Source organism: Schistocerca serialis, chromosome 3, assembly GCF_023864345.2.
Source record: "Schistocerca serialis cubense isolate TAMUIC-IGC-003099 chromosome 3, iqSchSeri2.2, whole genome shotgun sequence".
Lineage (NCBI taxonomy): Eukaryota > Metazoa > Arthropoda > Insecta > Orthoptera > Acrididae > Schistocerca > Schistocerca serialis.
In genome coordinates, this window is record NC_064640.1 from 1,019,603,155 (window position 1) to 1,019,624,668 (window position 21,514).

Consider the following 21,514-nt stretch of genomic DNA (forward strand, 5'->3'; position numbering starts at 1 on the left):
TTTAATTCGTTCTGTAAGAGTCCAATAATTGTAATATATGATAGGTTTTCCTTTTTCATACTGTCAGTCTTCCTTGCTGCATCACACGTACACGTTTCTTGATCATTAAGGGATGCAGCCTTTTGTTTACAATCCGCACAGTTCCACATAGTCGCACAATTATCGTCGCTTCTCAGGGAAGGATAAAGCTTTCCGCAACGAAAATGAAATTTATGGTTACACTGGACACAGACGAAGCCACTTTTAACAGGTTTCGTGCACTTTCTGCAAGATTGACACTGTATAACACTATCTTCGCGAACTTCTATATTCAATACTTCCACAACTGACGCCATCTTGCCATCCTTCAGGGCGCTGCCGTCGCGTTGTCGTCCAAGAGAGGGATTGGCTGACGTCGTCTCACTGCCCTCTCTGCTCTAACGTCCCTGCCTGGCGTGCCAGCACTTGACGTTATGCTGAAACACAAAGAACCACTTTTACTGAACCATTACCATACATCAATCTTGGACACAGTATATGGTACAAATACAATAAAAATCATTACAGTTTAATACCACATACCAAAATTACTTCACTTAAATGTGAAATTTAGTCAGCCTCAAATGCATGATGCAATACCATTTAACTGACATTTTCCAAAATATAGCGAATTTAGATAAATAAATTCCTTCTCACTTTTGTATTTGCGAATTCATTTATCATTTCCTAAACATCCAGACTAACTGTCATAACTGATTCTATGGCTAGTACTCCAATATCGACCAGTTGTTCTTGATTTTCTGTTGTCTTTAAGTAGTTCTTACTCCATTTTAAAACAGAAAAGCAATTTTCAGCTGAATAGTTTGTTGTTGGAGTGCAGTTGTAAATCTTGAGTGCTGTGTACACATTTGAACAGATATCACCATTTTTAAACGACTATTCCACAGTGAAATGGAAGAAGGGACAACATGTCACCATCTTCTTTCTCCATAGCCAACTGAACGCTTTTAAAATGAATACATTCTTCACCAAAGTTGTTCTCTCTGTCAGAATTATAGATGACTCGAAATTTCTTTGCAGCATCACAAATTTGAACAGCTTCTAGCTCGGTGATATTTGAGAGAAATGATAATCTTAAGTTATGTTCTCGGTAGATATTAACTCTCATCCGTAACTCATCGCCGGCCGGGGTGGCCGAGCGGTTCTAGGCGGTACAGTCTGGAACCGCGCGACCGCTACGGTCGCAGGTTCGAATTCTGCCTCGGGTATGGAAGTGTGTGGTGTCCTTAGGTTAGTTAGGTTTAAGTAGTTCTAAGTTCTAGGGGACTGATGACCTCAGAAGTTAAGTCCCATAGTGCTCAGAGCCATTTGAACCATTTTGTAACTCATCCTGAAGAGTTTGTATAATCGTAAATACGACATTTTCACTCTTCTCCAGATCTCAACACAGTCTGATCACGTTTCTTCTTGAGGACATTTGTGTTCGTCTTCTGAGTCAGATGATTCCTCAAAATATCTCTTGTGTTTAATTTGACATTTTCTTTTTTGGTTACCAGCAATTGAAGGAGATGGAACTAATTCAGAATTCCTGATGTTCATAAGTTACTTTTCAGCTGAATCCATGTGAACTGAAAAAGATGTCTGAAGCTCGGCTAAAAACATTGCAAGAGACTCATACAGAAATAGAAGTAGAAATGTCTACATCCTCAGCTTGCAATTTTTTCATTGCTTGGCCAAAGTGTTGAAGAATACAACCCCATACTGACGTCACGAAAGCTACCTCAATACCACTTAACTTTCTAGGAAGACCTTCAGCTTCATATCTAACTTTATCACTCTCACTTCCTGAAATTTTTCTTAATGCAGAAGATACAGTTTTACAGTCTGCATTGAAACTCTTACAAGAATCCTCACATGCACACCATCGTGACTTCAGTATCATACTCGCAGAATCAAAAAACGTTTCCAAGGTGTTCCATCTGCCTGTAGAATATGCAAAGAAGTTTTATAAACCGTGATTCAAACAACATGACAGCTGTGCAGCTCGTGATCCAACTAGAACCAGCGAGTAAGCCGCACATGGAATGAATAAAATTACAGAGTCTCGGTCTCTTGAGACTTGTTTCCAAACCTGAATATGACTGCGTTATCGAATTACTTTCCTCTAATTTCACGCCATGTAGTTCTAAGAAATTCAAAACTGCTTAAGAAAGCTTCTCTCCTTAACAGTGACCTGCACGATTTTTATATATATAAAACATGGGACTCTTCCAACTGAGAGCCCATCTTCGTTTACGTATCTAATTATTATTCTTAATTGGTCATCGTGGTATATATATGGTGTAAAATCTGAAAAATATTTACAAGAAATAACTTCAATACATATCTTTTGAGTCACTGACTTCTTCATAAGACGTAATAAATATTCGTAAGTTGTTGGTGGCAAGTTTTAAGTAAATCCCTTTTCAGGGTTGCCAAAACTTGATGTTTTCTCAGCTATAAAAGAATCACACTCCGCAATTAAACCCACACACATCATGAAATCCTCATTTTTCACGGAGCCAAACACCTCTTTGTCTCCACGAAATGCTAGTTCCCCAAGAAACTTGCTTCTTAGCTGTTCTTTTAGAACATTTCTCCAATATGTAACTTCATGTTCGTTCTGGGTGAGCAACTGTTTGTCAGTTCTACTCATCTCGTTTCCTCTGTTTTTCAGTTTTAACAAGTAGTCTCTGTTAGAGGTGGAATTTTCATGTTCAGCTATTCGTATTCCAGCATGGCACCAAACACTGAAACCAGATGTTGCAAATTGATATGCGCCACTAAATAATTTTCAGCATGCACAGAATAATGATCCAAATGCCGTAAGGTGTTGTGGACGGTGTACTTTCCTGTTATTCAATTTAATGTTTTAGTAAATCGGTAAACTTGCTAATTATTTTCCCTTTAAGTGGAGTTTGTCTGTCTTGATGTTATAAGTGACTGTTTCATAACCAGTTCTTTAACGCGCCTACGCTCATATTTATATTTATGGGAGAACTTAAATTGTGTTCCCCTGTTGAACTTTAACTAAAGTGCAAAAACCTGAATCAGGCGTTTATGATTGTTCTAGTGCTATTATCTGTCAAGTGTAACACGCAATATTTTCTTGGTCTGTTATCAAGTGTTACAAAACGGTTCAAATGGCTCTGAGCACTATGGGACTTAACTTCTGAGGTCAACAGTCCCTAGAACCACTTAAACCTAACTAACCTAAGGACATCACACACATCCATGCCCGAGGCAGGATTCGAATCTGCGACCGTAGTGGTTGCGCGGTGCCAGACTGTAGCGCCTAGAAACGCTCGGCCACTCCGACCGGCTCAAGTGTTACAATAAATGCAAATTGCAGTGAAGTGACGCGCTATTTCAGTTCTTCCCGTGATTTCCTATTTCCGCATATAATACGAGGGCAGTTCAATAAGTAATGCAACACATTTTTTTTCTCGGCCAATTTTGGTTGAAAAAACCGGAAATTTCTTGTGGAATATTTTCAAACATTCCCACTTCGTCTCATATAGTTTCATTGTCTTCCGACAGGTGGCAGCGCTGTACGGAGCTGTTAAAATGGCGTCTGTAACGGACGTGCGTTGCAAACAACGGGCAGTGATCGAGTTTCTTTTGGCAGAAAACCAGGGCATCTCAGATATTCATAGGCGCTTGCAGAATGTCTACGGTGATCTGGCAGTGGACAAAAGCACAGTGAGTCGTTGGGCAAAGCGTGTGTCATCATCGCCGCAAGGTCAAGCAAGACTGTCTGATCTCCCGTGTGCGGGCGGGCCGTGCACAGCTGTGACTCCTGCAATGGCGGAGCGTGCGAACACACTCGTTCGAGATGATCGACGGATCACCATCAAACAACTCAATGCTCAACTTGACATCTCTGTTGGTAGTGCTGTCACAATTGTTCACCAGTTGGGATATTCAAAGGTTTGTTCCCGCTGGGTCCCTCGTTGTCCAACCGAACACCATAAAGAGCAAAGGAGAACCATCTGTGCAGAATTGCTTGCTCGTCATGTGGCTGAGGGTGACAATTTCTTGTCAAAGATTGTTACAGGCGATGAAACATGGGTTCATCACTTCGAACCTGAAACAAAACGGCAATCAATGGAGTGGCGCCACACCCACTCCCCTACCAACAAAAAGTTTAAAGCCATACCCTCAGCCGGTAAAGTCATGGTTACAGTCTTCTGGGATGCTGAAGGGGTTATTCTGTTCGATGTCCTTCCCCATGGTCAAACGATCAACTCTGAAGTGTATTGTGCTACTCTTCATAAATTGAAGAAACGACTTCAGTGTGTTCATAGGCACAAAAATCTGAACGAACTTCTCCTTCTTCATGACAACGCAAGACCTCACACAAGTCTTCGCACCCGAGAGGAGCTCACAAAACTTCAGTGGACTGTTCTTCCTCATGCACCCTACAGCCCGGATCTCGCACCGTCGGATTTCCATATGTTTGGCCCAATGAAGGACGCAATCCGTGGGAGGCACTACGCGGATGATGAAGAAGTTATTGATGCAATACGACGTTGGCTCCGACATCGAGCAGTGGAATGGTACCGTGCATGCATACAGGCCCTCATTTCAAGGTGGCGTAAGGCCGTAGCATTGAATGGAGATTACGTTGAAAAATAGTGTGTGTAGCTAAAAGATTGGGGAATAACCTGGTGTATTTCAATGCTGAATAAAACAACCCCTGTTTCAGAAAAAAAAATGTGTTGCATTACTTATTGAACTGCCCTCGTATTCAAATGTTTGATATAAGACTGATTAAGCTTTGTTGAAATATTGGAGGGAGGTGCGCGTGTCTCAGTGGTAGCAGAGCGTGGTTTTGGTGGGGGAGGTTGAACCATGACGAAATGTCACGGTTGGTTCTCTGCGTTTCCTCCTTGTCTGTTGCGCGTTCCTTTTGAAATTCCCGCTTCGCGCTCTGCTGTTTTCTTACCCCAGCCAGAGGGCGCTGTGGCGTTGCTGCGGCCGGCTAACTGCCGTGTGTGAGGGAGAGCGTCGGCCGGGAGGAGGAACACTGATTGGAGACGTCTGGGAGCGTACAGCAGGCCACGCCGTTTTGTTGATGGTAGATCCAAGGGGATGAGGCCTGGTTGTCCATTGAAACTCCTATCCTACAGATGTCGTCCGACTTAAAGTAAGACGTTTTGACCATTATTTTGCGTTATTTGCAAGCAACTGAGCATTTCGGCGTCTACAGTAATTCGGCGAAGAAGATTTGTTCGTCGATGTGTAAATGACTGAACAAGGAGCAATTTATTTTATGTTCACCTTATGCTCGTGTTCTGAGTGTGCTGTTTGCGTGTGAAAAATTGACTCTCACTTTTGTCTATTGATTTTGAGTGCATCTTCAAATACTGGATCCAAGTAGTGACTTTCAATTAATTACTTGGATTCTTCCTTTTCCTCGTCACGACGTGTGTTAAATGGCAAAGTAGAATTGTAGACCTTAACTTGCTACCTCATTTGCGTGGCTTCAATAACAGAGCCTAATCTGTTAACTAATTAAGGCTTGTGGTAAACAAATGTATTTAAGTACGTTGTTTTGAAATATTAACCGATATGTGTCAATGATTTATGTTGCACTTGTTGATTCAGGGGTATGAACCGAAGTGTTGGCACGTCTGCCGTGTAAGGGAATCCTGCTAGTTTTGATTGTTTTGCAAACTTTAGTTGAGAGAGAAACTAGTGTGCTTCAGTCCTGCCTTGGGTTAAGGCTATATTCGGGCTCTGGCATTTCTACTGCAAGTTGATATATCATCCTGTTGTTTTATGGTTGTTTTGTTCTCAAACTAAGTGTTTGAGCTAAACATGCTTTGGCCTGGGCGTTTCGCCCCTTAGGATTATGCTTGTGTTCCAGCTGAGTGTTCAGTCTGTTGACTGTCCATCGTAACGCCACATCGGTAATGGTCAACCTGTCATCAGTTGATTTCAATGCTGTAGTTAGTTGTAAATTAGTACTGGTTCCATTACCTACTGACCAGGGTTCTTCCTCGATGCTTGTCGTTCAATACGCCGCTAACCTGGTCAACGTATGTTGTGGCTAGCTTAAATTAATCACTGTTCATTAGCCCAACACAGCTTGTCGGCCGTTAGAAACCGTGTATGTGTTACTTATTCCTTCATTCTACTCAATCTATAAGCATGCTCTCCTTAATTCTGTTGCTCTAGGGAGCCATTAAGGTGCCATTTTGGGGGTCTTTAGGTGGAGTGTGGCTCCTTTGAGTATAGATTTGGAAATGATGCTCTAAGCCCCCCCCCCCCTCCTTTTCTAACTCCGACTTTTGCTGTTACACTTGGATTAAGAAGAAACGCGAAATGACTGTAATTGACCCTGCAAGTGGAGTAGAAAAGAGTTTGGTACCTGCAATAATTTAATTTGATAAAGGAAAGTTTCATTAATGTAATGAGAAATGAAAGGGTTGCTCTACCGATCTACAGAATGAGAGTTCTGTCCAAAATAACAATTTGGTTTATTATGACTAAACTCAAAATAATAAACAAAACACATGAAACATTTACAATACATCAAATTGAATACTCAAATAAATGCTGTGAAGGTGAAGTTGTCCATAAACTAGCTTGTGACATTTATGACCAAGTGGTATGTGGAGCCAATTCCTTGCAACTCAAATATTAAGAGAAACACCCAGCCAACCCAACATCAATTGCTGCTGTAGTAGTCAGAACTCAGACAATGAACACCCAAGACAGAACCACGTTAGAAAAGATGGGAACAGGCGCGCTCTGCTGAGCTCTGATTGTCACATAGCTAAATTCCCTAATCTGCCGGTGCTGCGGACATACATTACCAAGCTGTCTTCTTAACTGCAAGGACACGATCTGGCGTACCGGAGGCGATGGCTGGTTGCTTCGACGTCCCGTCGTGGTGATCATAATGTTACAAGTATAACCCAAAACAAATTATCCTGGTCTGGTTGTTCCAGGCTAAAGACTTTCTAGCGATACAAATGCGCCTCTGAGAGAGACGAAGAAGGCTCGCCACACAATCACTGACGGTAGAGTGATTGATTTCAACAAGCGCAGTCTCACAGTAACTCCGATACAGTCAACTTTAGCCAAAACTGCTCAAGACGGAGCTCCATCGTGCATGAACCACATGTTGTGTCGTACTTGTAGAGGCACATGTTCTAGCAGCACAGGTAGAGTATCCCGTATGAAATCATGATAACGAGCTCCATTGAGCGTAGGTGGAAGAACGAAACTAAAATGAGCTCTAACATGGAATTTAAGCGTTTCCGGACACATGTTCACATAACATCTTTTCTTTATTTGTGTGTGAGGAATGTTTCCTGAAAGTTTGGCCGTACCTTATATAAATCTGTGGAATCTAAATGTTTGTTTTTAATACTATTGAGATGTACTTAATGTCATATTGTAAAGAAAGGAACTTATTGTAGGTTAACTGTCGCTGTAAGGTGTTGTGGACAGTGTACTTTCCTGTTATTCACTTCAATGTTCTAGTCAATGTGTAAACAACTGAAATAGTGCATCGCTTCACTGCAATTTGCGTTTATTGTAACACTTGGTAAGAGACCAAGAAAATGTTGCGTGTTACACTTGACAATAATAGCACTAGAACAATAATAAACACCTGATTCAGTTTTCTGCACCTTAGTTGAAGTTCAACAGAGGAACACAATTTTAGTTCTCCCATAAATATAAATATGTGCATAGGTGCGTTAAAGAACTGATTATGAAACAGTCACTTATAACATCAAGGCAGGCACACCCCATGTAAAGAGAAAATAATTAGCAAGTTTACCCATTGACTAGAAAATTAAAATGAATAATAGGAAAGCGCACCGTCCACGACACCTTGCGGCGACAGTTAATCTCCAATAAGTCCCTTTCTTTACAATATGAATATGGCATTTCCGACGACATCTGTAGGATAGGAGTTTCAATGGACAACCAGGCCTCATTCCGTTTGATCCATCTGCGACCAAGACAGTAACATTGGCTGCTATCACGGCTTTAACGATGCATCACATCTGAAACGAGTCACGCCAAACATCAACAAAACGGCGCGGCCTCCTGTACGCTCCCAGACGTCCGCAGCTAAGAGTTCCTCCTCCAGACCGAGGCTCTCTCGCACACACGGCAGGCAGCCGGCCGCAGCAACGCCACAGCGCCCTCTGGCTAGGGTAAGGAAACAACAGAGTGCGAAGCGGGAATTTCAAAAGGAACGCGCTACAGACGAGGAAATGCAGAGAACCAACCGTGACATTTCGTCACGGTTCAGAGAATATACAAAATATTCACGACTGATAATTTCCCCATTGACCAAAACCTTCAGAAACAATATTTTGCTGCAAAATCGGTGAGATCCGTCGCGAGGACTTAGAAAAATCAGCAGTTTTGTTTTAGATCACACCATTTTAACCAAATAATCCAGTGTCTGGTCATTGTTTTCCCAATAAAATCCTCCGCTTTGGAGTGTTAGATGCTTGACACCCTTCCGGAACTCTGAAAATTAGAATTTCTCGATTCTGTTTACCGTTTAGAATTCTAATTTCGTCTGCACTTATGGAGCAAAACTATTCATTGTTACAGTTTTGAACCGCTACTTCACCTGCACGTCCAGAGCCGCAACGGTTCACTTTCACCACAAAATTATAAGTCCAGTCGCGGTAATTTTGCTATCCCTCTGTCTTTTTTCTTCACCTTTCTTTCGATATGCTACACCACTTAACCTAGAGTATACATTTATACCGTTATCGTGAACTGAAAAAAAAATGCTATGTAGAGTGTTGGGAACTGAACGTACAGTAGACTCCAGACTATCTGAACTAATGTCGCAGTAGGTCAAACCTGACAAAAAATAAACCATATAGCCTGGGGATTTATAAATTCTGTCTTCCGAAGCCAACAGGACCATTAAAAACAACCTTTTTACATTAAAACCCATTTTTATTAACACTTTCTGACTTCAATATTTTGAACATGGCTGCACTACAGCATCTGTTTCAGAACAGGAGGTGTGATAGACAGCCAATCAGTTGAAATAAATGGTGGTTTCCAAATAACCTTTTTACCATGGTTTCGACGGATTTAAACCCATCTTCCTCAGAAGGACAACAAACTTCAAATTAGCAATCAGTCAGTAAAGCTATGACCCATGACATGTGTCGGCAACGGTCTGTATGTTCGTATGTAAAAGCTAAGGCCCCTAAAATCAGTAAAACCAATCTCTTAAAATAACAGACCATGTCAATAGCTACATGTCACCATTTATCGCAACTGCTTGGCTGTCTATTACACCTGCCGATTTTCCGACTATAAGTTTTTTTCGTTTATCACCCATTTCGGACTCTTTAATTAAAACACAAAGGACCCCACAAAATAACAATTTAAAAACGTACTCACTTTGGTAGTGTGATATGCAGCTGAAGAAACAAAGAACACAGGATTGTTAAGGGAGCTGCTCTCTACGTTTGTTTACTGTTGTTTGTGAGCGATTCTAATTGTAAGCATCGTTTCTTGAAGAGTGGTTCCTGTAATATATTCAATACTATAATTATGACTCCAGATGTTTTAAAAGCACAAAAGATGTATAAAACATTTTGGAAGGTCACTCAGCACTGCAGCAGGTGCCTGCTTGCTAAAGCTTTGGAAAAGTACAATGTGCAAGACAAATTAATCCGCATTTTACTATGGAAAAGTATTATTATGATATTAACTAAGTGGGTCAGATAGTCCAGAGGCCAGATAGTCACGGATCGGACAGTTGAGAGTCCACTATACTTCGATTATATCAAATACAAAGAACGAACTTCATTATGATCAGTTATTACTCGAATTACATACCTTAATTTTAAGTTGAGAACCACGTCAGACTTTGTGTTGTGTATGATGGCAACATAACCATGAGTGAATGAAGACTTAAACAACACGCCGCACGCGAATTCCAACAGAGACCTAAAAAAGTTTTGTCGGTTATTTCCTTCAATAACCATTTGCATAATGAACGGTTCTAGTGATAAGGGGGTGCTGTGATGCTCAGGGTGATTTGCAGGCTCTATCAACATGGAAAAATCACTTTCCGTTGGTCTTTCTTCGATGTTTAAAAGTGATCGTCGTTGACGCTGAATCCTGCCATGCCCTGCTAGAATGACGCCGCCTTCTTGTATCGCTTATCTGCATGAGGTCTGTGCCGAGGCTGACCAGGAAATTTTGTATATTGGGCTCTCTCTTATCTTTTTTGGTGGATGTGTTTGAATTCTTCACCGCCTTTGCTGAAAAATATTCAGCAAAACTTTGTCTGCGTCACTTTGAAAGTCTGAACATTTTCTCTTTCTGACTGGTCTTCTCGTACCAGTGGGATCAGGTGATGGTGTCACCCTGTCCTCACGAATTGCCGAAGGCGGTCCTAGCGTCACGGCTGGCGGTGTGGGTTGGCGTAGTGATGTGGAGCCGCGTCGGATTAGCCGAGCGGTCGAGGCGCTGCAATCGTGGACTGTGCGGTTGGTCATGGCGGAGGTTCGAGTCCTCCCTCGGGCATGGATGTGTGTGTTTGTCCTTAGGATAATTTAGGTTAAGTAGTGTGTAAGATTAGGGACTGATGACCTTAGCAGTTAAGCCCCATAAGATTTGACACACATTTGAACACTTGAATGATGTGGAGGAGGGTGGTTGTTGCTGGTCAGTTGTGATAACTTCAAGCTCACCGAAATACTTTCTGAGAAGAGGGTTATTTCGTTGAGATTTTCCATTTCAGAAGCATCTGGTGTGGGTGAGGGATGACGGATTCTAGATAATTTACCAGTAGGACGCCACCTACTTTTACGAAAGGAATAGCTAATTGCATTGTATCCATCAGGTAACAAGGTTACTTGTTTGTTGCTCCACTACCACTCGGTGTGGGCTTGAGATTCTTTACGAACGCATTCCGCAGGTTCCTCCATTTTTCTTGCATTCATCCACCGAAACCGAAAACTAAATACATAGTTTTTGATCGATAAGAGTATAATTGTTTATAAATAAATATTTTTCTCTATGTATTTGAAGACAATATTTTCGCTTATCTGTATGTTTAATTTCAGATGTTGGCTACAGGGTGCACATTCGTTTCGTTGGGACTCTGCTTTTGTCGGGGACAAACTGTAGTTGGGCTAATAGTATCTAAAACCGTGCAGATCATATGAAATGAGTTGAAAGATGCCTACATAACATGTCCCACTCAAGATCGGGGTAAAACAATTGCTAAACGTTTTCAGTGCTTATGGAACCTTCCGAATTGTATAGGCGCAATAGATGGGAAACATGTTCGCATAGAGAAAATTCCTAATACTGGTTCGCCTAATAATAAATCATGCCACTCTGCAGTACTGCCGGCCGGGGTGGCCGAGCGGTTCTAGGCGCTACAGTCTGGAACCGCGCGACCGCTACGGTCGCAGGTTCGAATCCTGCCACGGGCGTGGATGTTTGTGATGTCCTTAGGTTAGTTAGGTTTAAGTAGTTCTAAGTTCTAGGGGACTAATGACCTCGGAAGTTAAGTCCCATAGTGCTGAGAGCCATTTGAATTTGAATCTGCAGTACTACTAGGGTGCTGTGATGCTAATGATATTTTAACGATGACTGAAACTGGGTACGCTGGTAGAAACAGTGCTGGAGGTATTTTCAGAGTCTCGGCGATTACAAGCTTCTATCTAATTCGCAGATTAACATACCACCGCCGTGTAAGTTTTCCTTAGAACTTACTCGAAATGGGCTCTTGACAATATAACCAAAATTTTCAATTACCGCTTAATCAACTGAATGCACATTTAGTGTGATGACTAAAGAATTCCAAGTCTTGGTACTCTGATACGATGGCAGGGTGAGAATACGATGAGTGACATTATAAAATGTGTTAACGTACTTCATGGAGCCGAGGTACAAAAAAGTTATGCGGAAATACAAAACAAATTACCTCCATGACGTGGCATCTGCTCGTCACGCTGGAATTTTCCCGTGCACTGCAGGACGCAAGAGATTGCCGTCGCTCGCAACAACTTCGAGACGATTACGACACGACTACAAATCGATCTGTTGGTGGTCACCTGTTCACTTACGTGGGTAGCCGAATGGGGATAGAATCGATTCGAGAACGAGTCGCGTCCACCACGAGTCCGAATCGACCCGTGTGCGTACGGCCCAAGGCTGTGTCAAACAGGAGAGCGGGCTGCCGTTGCGCACAGAACGCTGTGCCGCTGAGGTCGGTTGTGGCTGACATAGAGCGTGGGCAGGACGCAGCGATCCAGTTGTCGAATGGCTCTCGCTGCGAGCGAATCAGCTACCGTCCAGTAAACATAAGTAACACTTCTCATGACGATCTTATCTTTATCTGCACTCGCTTCGAGGAAACGAAGAAAGTGGAAATACGAAATTAAGAGTAAACGATAAGACGACGGGGAATTTCACCGTCTTTACAGGGAACTGTGGTGTGGTGGAGATCGTTTCTTCATTTATTGCCGAATGTCTCGAGAACAGTTGGAAACGTTACACAAGCTCACTAACCGAAAATGTCAAAACTTGAAACGAACTAGTGAAAGCCCGTAGGTTCCGACGAAAGACTTGGAACCTTAACCAGCAGAGGCAATCTGGACGATAATTGAGATGGGATTGATGGAACGGTGGCAATTTCCTAACTGCTCTGGCAGCGTGGATGGGAAGTGTTCTAAAAACTTTGGCTCTAATTATTTTTGTTGCAAAACCTTATTTTCAATAGTCCTGCTTGCAGTTATTTATCACGATTACAACTCCGTGTTTATCGTGGTGGGCAGCTATGGCAGACACTGTGACAGCACAAATTTTGAAAACTGTGCATTTTGCCGCGACTCATATGAGGAAAATGTATTCTGCCTCCGAAACCAAACACACTGACAAAAAAATGGTTCAAATGGCTCTGAGCACTATGGGACTTAACTTCTGAGGTCATCAGTCCCCTAGAACTTAGAACTACTCAAACCTAACTAACCTAATGACATCACACACATCCATGCCCGAGGCAGGATTCGAACCTGCGACCGTAGCGGTCACGCGGTTCCAGACTGTAGCGCCTAGAACCGCTCGGCCACAATGGCCGGCAACACACTGACAGCTGATGAAGAGTTTAAATTACGAACCTATATGATGACGCCTTTTCCCAAATCAGAGGCCTTGGAAGATCCTTCAAAAGTAATTGCAAGTAAACAAATATGCAGGGACCGTCGTGTGGTGGGAGTGATGAGCCATTTTAAGGCCTGTGGACTTACAATCGATACTGCGGAAGCATTTGTCAAACGGGCATACTTGTAGCTTAAATTGTATTACAGTGACACCACTGGTTTGTGCACCCATATCATTATTTCAGCTGAAATGTATTGTACATCACAATATTCATCTGATACTGTATCATGCAACTGCCCATTTATTTGTAGACAAAGAAAACACCTGTTTGATACACACTTGCGTCAATTTTCTTCCGTTTTGTGGCCTTTTCCATCACATTTTTAGAATCACAGTACCGTATATCGTACAAAAATACATTTGCACGCACCAATTCAGTCAGTCTTTCTGTTTATGTCGGTGTCTTGCGCACATTTGCCCAACACGGAATTTGAAAAGAAACTGGGTGAACGTACCAACGATGAACTTGAACAGGTGTCGTTATGGGACGTCCACCCCGAACAAATGCAACGGACGTTCGAACATTAACGAACAAAATGAGATCAGAAAAAAAACAAAAAAAAGGGAGACGATGCTACAGCGTAGCGCGCAACACAGAGCCCGCGCAGGTTCCTTGCTCCCTGTTCGACAGAGCTTCAATGCGCGCGCACATGGAAGACGTTTTACAGATGGACTAACAGTAAAATTCGGGTTTAATGACAGTTACAAATATATGTCAATACTTTGCCAATAAATTATTGAATACCTGAATGCTGACGGAGTGAACATTAAAATTACACTTATTATTATTATTTATGGCAACATTTTGCCGACCCCAAAATTTTGCCACCCTGTGAAGCTACACATGTTGCACCTGCCTTAATACGCTCCTGCTGATTTTTACCAGTGAATTGCATACTATCACTTCACGACGCTTCACTCCCGTACATCAAGTGATTCTTGCTTCGCCTGTTGACGTAGATAGCATTCATTTCAAACTGCGTCACGTTTGGAAATTTTATATTGGGGTGATCTTTCTGAGGGACGACATATTGAGACAACAAGTGATTACGACACAATTCGTGCTTGCTCGCGGAGTTGGGGTGGTCTGCCACAGTCCCGTGATGGAGCATTTTTCTGGATAAATGCAGGTAACGCCAATAAAGTATTTATTGTCGACATGTGAGCAGTAAGATTAATATTTAAATTTGATAACTGAACATAATGTAGAGGCCTCTTCTTACACCAATAAGCCAGTAAATTTATTAAATCCTTATTAATTGCTAATTAATTAAGTCCTTTTTAAATGAATTACAGTATTTTCCCGAGGGGCTTCTCTACATTTCTCACTTATGAATAAGTTGTCACAAAATTTAGGTAACTGTGTTTTCTGTGGTCACATTTACCAGAACAGTTTCTGTCAAATTATGCATCCCTACACCACTGGTCTTTGCTAGGTTGATACTTTCGTGGTCTCCCGGCCACCAATGCCATACGCTCAGTATTTTTTGGCTGAAATGTGACCTGTGGTTTAGGGGGAGATGTAGAACACACACACACACACATACTACGTGATTATTTTCAACGTTTAGATCATGTTGTTGTTGTGGTCTTCAGTCTAAAGACTGGTTTGATGCAGCTCTCTGTGCTACTCTGTCCTGTGCAAGTCTCTTCATCTTCGAATAACTAATGCAACCTACAGTTGTATTATGCTATGATAGACATTCTCCTGCGCTTGCATGGGACCTGTCGTAGTAATCAAAGATACGAGGTCAGCTGCAGACCACCTGCATATCTTCATGCTTGATGTCTTCCCTGACGGTAATGCCCTCTTTCACCAGTATAATTGTCTCGAAGCCAGAATTGTGCTACAGTGGTTTGAGGAGCATGATAGTGAAATCACGTTAATGTCATGGACACCAAATTCACTGGATGTGAATCCGATGGTTGCCATTTGGATCGCTATCGAGTGCCATCACCACGTACACAGATCGGGGGCCAATTATTTATGGGAATTATGTGACTTGTGCGTAGACGCCTGGTGTCACATAGCTCCACAGATCTGCCAACGAACTGTAGAATCTATGATACTGGGAATAAGTGATATATTGTAGTACAAAGATGGCCCAACAAGCTGTTAAGCAGGTGGTCATAGGGTTTAAGCTCGTGAATGTATTTACCTTAGCTGAACTTCCCCAACAGGTATTCCATAAGGCAGCAGTGTATGGAAGAAAGCAAAATGTGCAAACATTTTTGCCTCTAGATCAAAACAATGAGAGATACTTCTCAGTGCAAAGTGATGTGAGCTAAATTCTTCAGTAAGCATGTAAATGCACTGATTCCATTTAGATTGACTGTCTCCAGAAACTCTATTGTACATTGTGTGAAGTAAGGTTTCACCCTTCTTTCATGGATGAATTTTTATCTTCATAAGAGAAAATGGTAGATCACAATGACATAAACTGCAGCCCAGGAGTAAAACTCTTAACTGAGAACAGGAAGATATAAAATATGGAGTCCCTTGAAGTTTAATGCTGGGTTGATTCCTGCCCTAAATAATAAATGACCTAAAAGGTGCCGTAACACATGGGTTCGCTAACATACTTCCACTCAATAATGTCCTATGACTTAACCATCTGGGGCAATGCAGATAAGGTAAACAAGGTATTTATTTTACAGACATGTGCAATAAGAATATCGTGTAAGGCTGATACCTGAAAATCTTACTGAAGCCTCTTCAGGCACCTTAGGATTAGTTCAGTCACCTGCCAATATATTTACTCCCAAATGTTATTTTTGGTTAATAAGAAGAGTAGACTTAAACGGAACCAGAAATTAATTACCATAATATTAGATTCAAAACAATATATGTAGCTTTTGTGTCTCTATGTAAGGCTCAGAATTGAATTTTGTATTTCACAATAAAGGTCTTTAACAGATTGCTTACAAACATCAGGCAGGAAAATTGAAATCCCCAGATATTTGCAAATATATAAAGAGAATGTTATTTGTCACTGCTTCTGTGAGTGATCAGAATATTTGGACGCAACTACATAAAATGAAGCTAACATTAATTTTTCCTATTATACCTGTCACAGCTTTTTCAGTGTATAGGAAGCTACAGTTCTCTCAGAAAACAATAAGCTTACGTAAATGCATAATATGAAACAGTAGATAAAACCAGCAGGTGTGTACTACAAGAGCAAGAACATGGACTTAGTAGCTACTTTTCTACAAATACATATAATATACGAAATAAAAAGTCTTACCTTCATAGTCTCAGAGGACACAGTAATAATTCCTTATTTTCTTATTTTGACTGAAAAAATTCCTCATGTGATATACAGACCACTGAAGATTGTTCCTCAGGTGACATCCATTCTGTGTGTGTGTGTGTGTGTGTGTGTGTGTGTGTGTGTGTGTGTGTGTGTGTGTGTGTGTAACATATTAAAATGTTCTATCTCTGGAACAGTTTAACAAATTTGATTGTTTCTTTTACTTGAAATAAAATAATTTGCTAATTAATATTATATCCTTGGTATGGAGATGTGTGTCCAAGTTCTTTTGCTGCACCTGTCTAATCAGAATGAAATGTTTTTCCAATTTTTTAAACTGTTGATTAGCATTATACTACTCACTACTTCTAACTGCAAAATGAAGTGAGCTAAATTCTTCAGTAAGCTTACAAATGTGTTGATTCCATTTTAATTTACTACTCTCCCTGAAGATGAGAACTTCTACATTTCATTTTAACAAGTTTTATAAAAAAAAGTTAGAGTTATGTCATATATTAAACCAATTTTCAATACAAGAATCTCATATGATGATCTAATAAAATCAAAATCTAGTCTCTTTTGGTACAACATTTTAAAACTTCTAAAGGATATCTAATGGATAGCTTTCAAGCATCCAAAAAGGCTCCACAATATTTCTGCTAATTCCAAAATATGAATATTTCAAAGATTTGTGCACTCCACTTTGAAGTGAAATTAGCAGTGCAAAAGACTGTCTCTATTTAACTGCGTCAGTATCTTCCCCTGACAGGGTACCCATAATTTTTGAAGATTGGAAGTGAGTAGTGATAGTAGTGGTGCAGTCTTGCAAGTGATAATCAGTATCCAGCAGTGGTAGCACAAAGCTAACTACAGTTTCATTTAACTCACATCTGCTGTCTATAATCTCTGCAATCAACCAGGTGACAAACGTCACTCTTTACAGGCTGTGAATCTGACTATTTTACTCTTTTTTCTGATATATAGGTTGGACAAATGAATTTGTTTCTTTCTTGCTCCTTAAAGTTTGTGTAATATAAGATTGCCCATTACTTTGAGTCTAGACATGCTTGTTCAGAATTCCTTTAACAGAGGTAGCCTGACTATACCATTGTTCTGTTTTCTGTCAGCAGATTTCATCAACTTCCTCTTTGGGCAACAGCATGAGTGCTGTTGATGTGCATCACCTCACCACTCTTTTAAATACTCAGCATTCTGAATTGCTGCTGTACGTGGGCTGAAAAAATTATGCTTTGTAGCATGGATCTTCAGCAGGCCTCCTATGTCATTGCGAGGCCCATTTTTCTGACCAGTAGCATTGTATACCCTCTCCACTGACACAAGCAACTTTGTGTATTTAAACTACTGGTAGTAATTTTTGAAGTGACTAGGGTCATAATCAAACAAAATGATCATATGTCATGCCTGTGAATTCACCTGTTGAAAAATGTTTTGTATTGCCAGTAATGCATGTGTTAAGCCATTACTCATAATTGAAACACTTGTGGCCTTGTTTGAAAATATGTCACCCCGACAAAAAGTGAAACTTGGTCATTACTCCAGTGATACCCTTGTATTTTTTATGGCGGAATCACAAACCAGTTCTCAGAGAAAACACAGTGAAACACTAAACACAGTTGTTCAGCCTCTACATGCCCCTTCAAGTCTGCAAAATATGTTGTTCTAGTTTATTCAGATTTCATGTTTTACTGATGTCGCTGTGCAGGTCACAAGTTTTCAATGGAAGTATTAATGACAACAGTTTTATTAATGCATTTATTCTCCTCCCATATTGGATATGTAACTTAGGAAGAGCTATCTAATATATTTTTTTAGAAAAAATGCCTGTAAGGTGAGTTCCTCACCACCTTTCCAAGGAAGTCACTACATTCCTACCAAGTGAGGTGGCACAGAAGTTAGCACACTGCACTTGCATTTGGGAGGACAACTGTTCAAATCCTTGTCTGGCCATCGGATTTAGGTTTTCTGTGATTTACCTAAATCACACCAGCAAAATGCCAGGATGGTTCCTTTAGAAAGAGCATGGCCAATTTTCTTCCCCATCCTTTCATAATCTGAACTATCTGAACTTGAGTTTTCTTTCTAATGACCTCCCTATCAATGATATGGTAAACTCTAATATTGTTTCCTTGCTTTGCTACATATATAAAACAAACAGGTCTCTTGCTGTAAGTCACATACTATTAATGACTTCATATCTGCAACTTATGTGCCATGTGTCATAGTTTTCAGCATCTCCTTCGAAGGTACCATGCAAAGTTCAATATTTGTACAGTACACACATAAAGAGACGTCTTTAGGCAGGTGTGGAAGCACCTACTAGGTGGAATATTGAACATTTCTTCTTATGTGTCGTGGAAGTTTCTTAAAATGCCGGTCATGTATCTTTTCATTTTCACAATTTTGTCTCCTGTAGCTGTTATGGTGGTAGTGTCTTTTTTGTTGGCACTCGCCAGCAAGAACAGTCTCATTTAACTTCCACAAAAAGTAACTGTGCAATATAAACACAGGCTTTGTTCACAGTATGACCATAACAAGGATCTCATTTCCCAAACACTCCTTTTAAGATTCCTCCATTCCTTGCTTTTTTCACCGTGTATTTTGATGCTGATAGAATGTGGTGTAAAATCTTTTTCTTTGAAAGAGATGCTAAGATAACTGTTAGAACTTGTACCTTTCATGTGGAATGCCACAATTAAACAGCTGAATTGATGTTGAATAAGAATTCCTGTTAAGTTGCACAAGTTTCTTTTAGTTCATTTTCTTTGAAACACAGAATTTCTACTTTTAAGTGTGGTCAGTTTTGTTTTGGTGTAATCGGCATCAGCTTTAATCAATTCTTTGTGCTTTATTCATGCAAGCACCTCAATATTTAACTGACCATGATTTCTTAACAGGACTAACACTAACCTCTGGAGCTTACTCATTCGGAGAATGTTACTCTTCCTTTGCAGACATAAAAGCTATATCATCAACATCCTGGGAGGTTACTTTTTGCCATCTGAGTGTTATTGTTGGGTAAAAGTTCACTTATGGTATCAACAGATTTTTCTGTTGCATGCTGTAGTTGGTAACTGTCTGTGCAGTGAATGATGGCAAGTGAAGATGACAAATCATAAGTTGAATAATTAGATCAGATGGTTGAACAAGTAAGAAAATAATGTTCGATAAGTGCCATCATAATACTGAATATATGATATTATGTGGCAGTGTAATGGAATACACTGTGCAGAGTGCTGTCATATAAAACAGAATATACTATAGCATTTAAACCTTAATCTTACATTTATGCTTCACCACCTCCTCAGAAATCCAGAAAGTCTAAAAATACCTTACAACGTTTTTGAAATGATCACCAAGATCAGTCTGTCACCACAGCCTGTTTTCCTCCAGTCACATTCATTGGCTTTGCCAACTCACAGAAAACTATAACGTTGGAATACAAAACAATATCCCAAGAAATCATGTCATATTTTGAGAAAAATAATACTAGAAATAAATATGGAAACCAGCAGCCACTCTTTTAACCCATAAAAGAGCCAGATCAGTAATCTTCAATCTTGAACTCTCCATGCCAGATACAAAAGTAATCAATATGTATCTACAGGTGAAAAAGTTGTTAGAATCAGCAATTCTCATTAACAACCATAAACTACCACCCGAGAGGCTACGGCCAATGGAAACAAATTGCCATCACCAGCACACAGAGGAAGCACCACCAATACTGTAAGAGCACTGCAGCCTTAGTGTTGATATGCTGTCAAAGCCTTTTAAAGACAGGATGTCATAGCTGAAAACATTTTTATTCTGAAACAGAGTCTTCAAATGAACACTTATGGAATATGTTCTTTATACCTGGTCTTATATATCAATCTTTACAGGATGTACAAATAGTCAACATCTTCACTCTCCTGTGGCCCCAGTCAGAAGACATTTCATGCATACCTATTCCCACAAAAAACTCTAAATTAATCAGTAGAACTTTTACAAAAAGATTATTGATGCTATTTGATAACAAATTTGGTGAAATGCTATGCCCAACAAACTGAATTACATGTTCAGTTTCGGATAGTTCTAGAAAGTTATGTTAATTCCAGAATTAACTGAAAAACTATTTTTATATCTGAATTACAACCATAAAAATAACAACAAATTCATTATATTCATTAGCTGTATAAATTATTTAAACATAATTTATTTTTCTTTGTGCCTTTCCAGATTGTTCTGGAAGGTTATTTTACATAGCAGAATTATCTGGAAGTTTTCACATTGTCCCAAAAACTTCAATTTTTTTAAAAGTTCAATGTAAATGCAATTTATAATAATAACAGAACTTAACTAGTTCAAAATTTGTTTAATTTTTTGCATTTATTTAGTGGGGCTCAAGACTACCCACAGTCTTGGCTAGAATCTTGCTTAAAACAGTAAACAAAGAGTTGACCTAATGGAAGCAGATGTAACAACTCTGGGGAAATGTAAAGTACAGAGTCCACATGTGATTGCGACTTGGGCCACTAATTTTCTTGATCTGCGTTAATGATTTACCAAATAAAATTAATAACAGGGCAAAAAAGCAATTGGGACTGGAAAAAAGCAAAGTATGAATGGAGTAACAACTGTTAGCACATGCCATTTCTCAAGTCTTGTAATAAAAAAAGCACATGAGCTAGTTTGCTGCAGAGATAATTGATATGTCATTCCCAAGAGAATTATTTTGTCTATAATCAGTCTAAGTATTTTCACTGTTTTTGTATTAATTTTTTTCGTTGCCTTCATATTAAAAATTATTTCTTCTGTTTTTGTCTTGTTAATGCACAACTGGTATCCCTGACACAGTGATTAATGATTTGCATAATTTCTCTGTTGTTATCTAGTACACTTTGTAAATTCTTTTCTGAAATTATTAGTGTTACATTTTCAGCATATGTAATTTGAAAAGTCTTTAATATAGATAATGAACAGGCAAGGTCCAAGACCATATGCTTTGGGTATCCCTCTTTTTATTGGGAGTATTTCTGATCTCTGCTTATTTGCTTGTG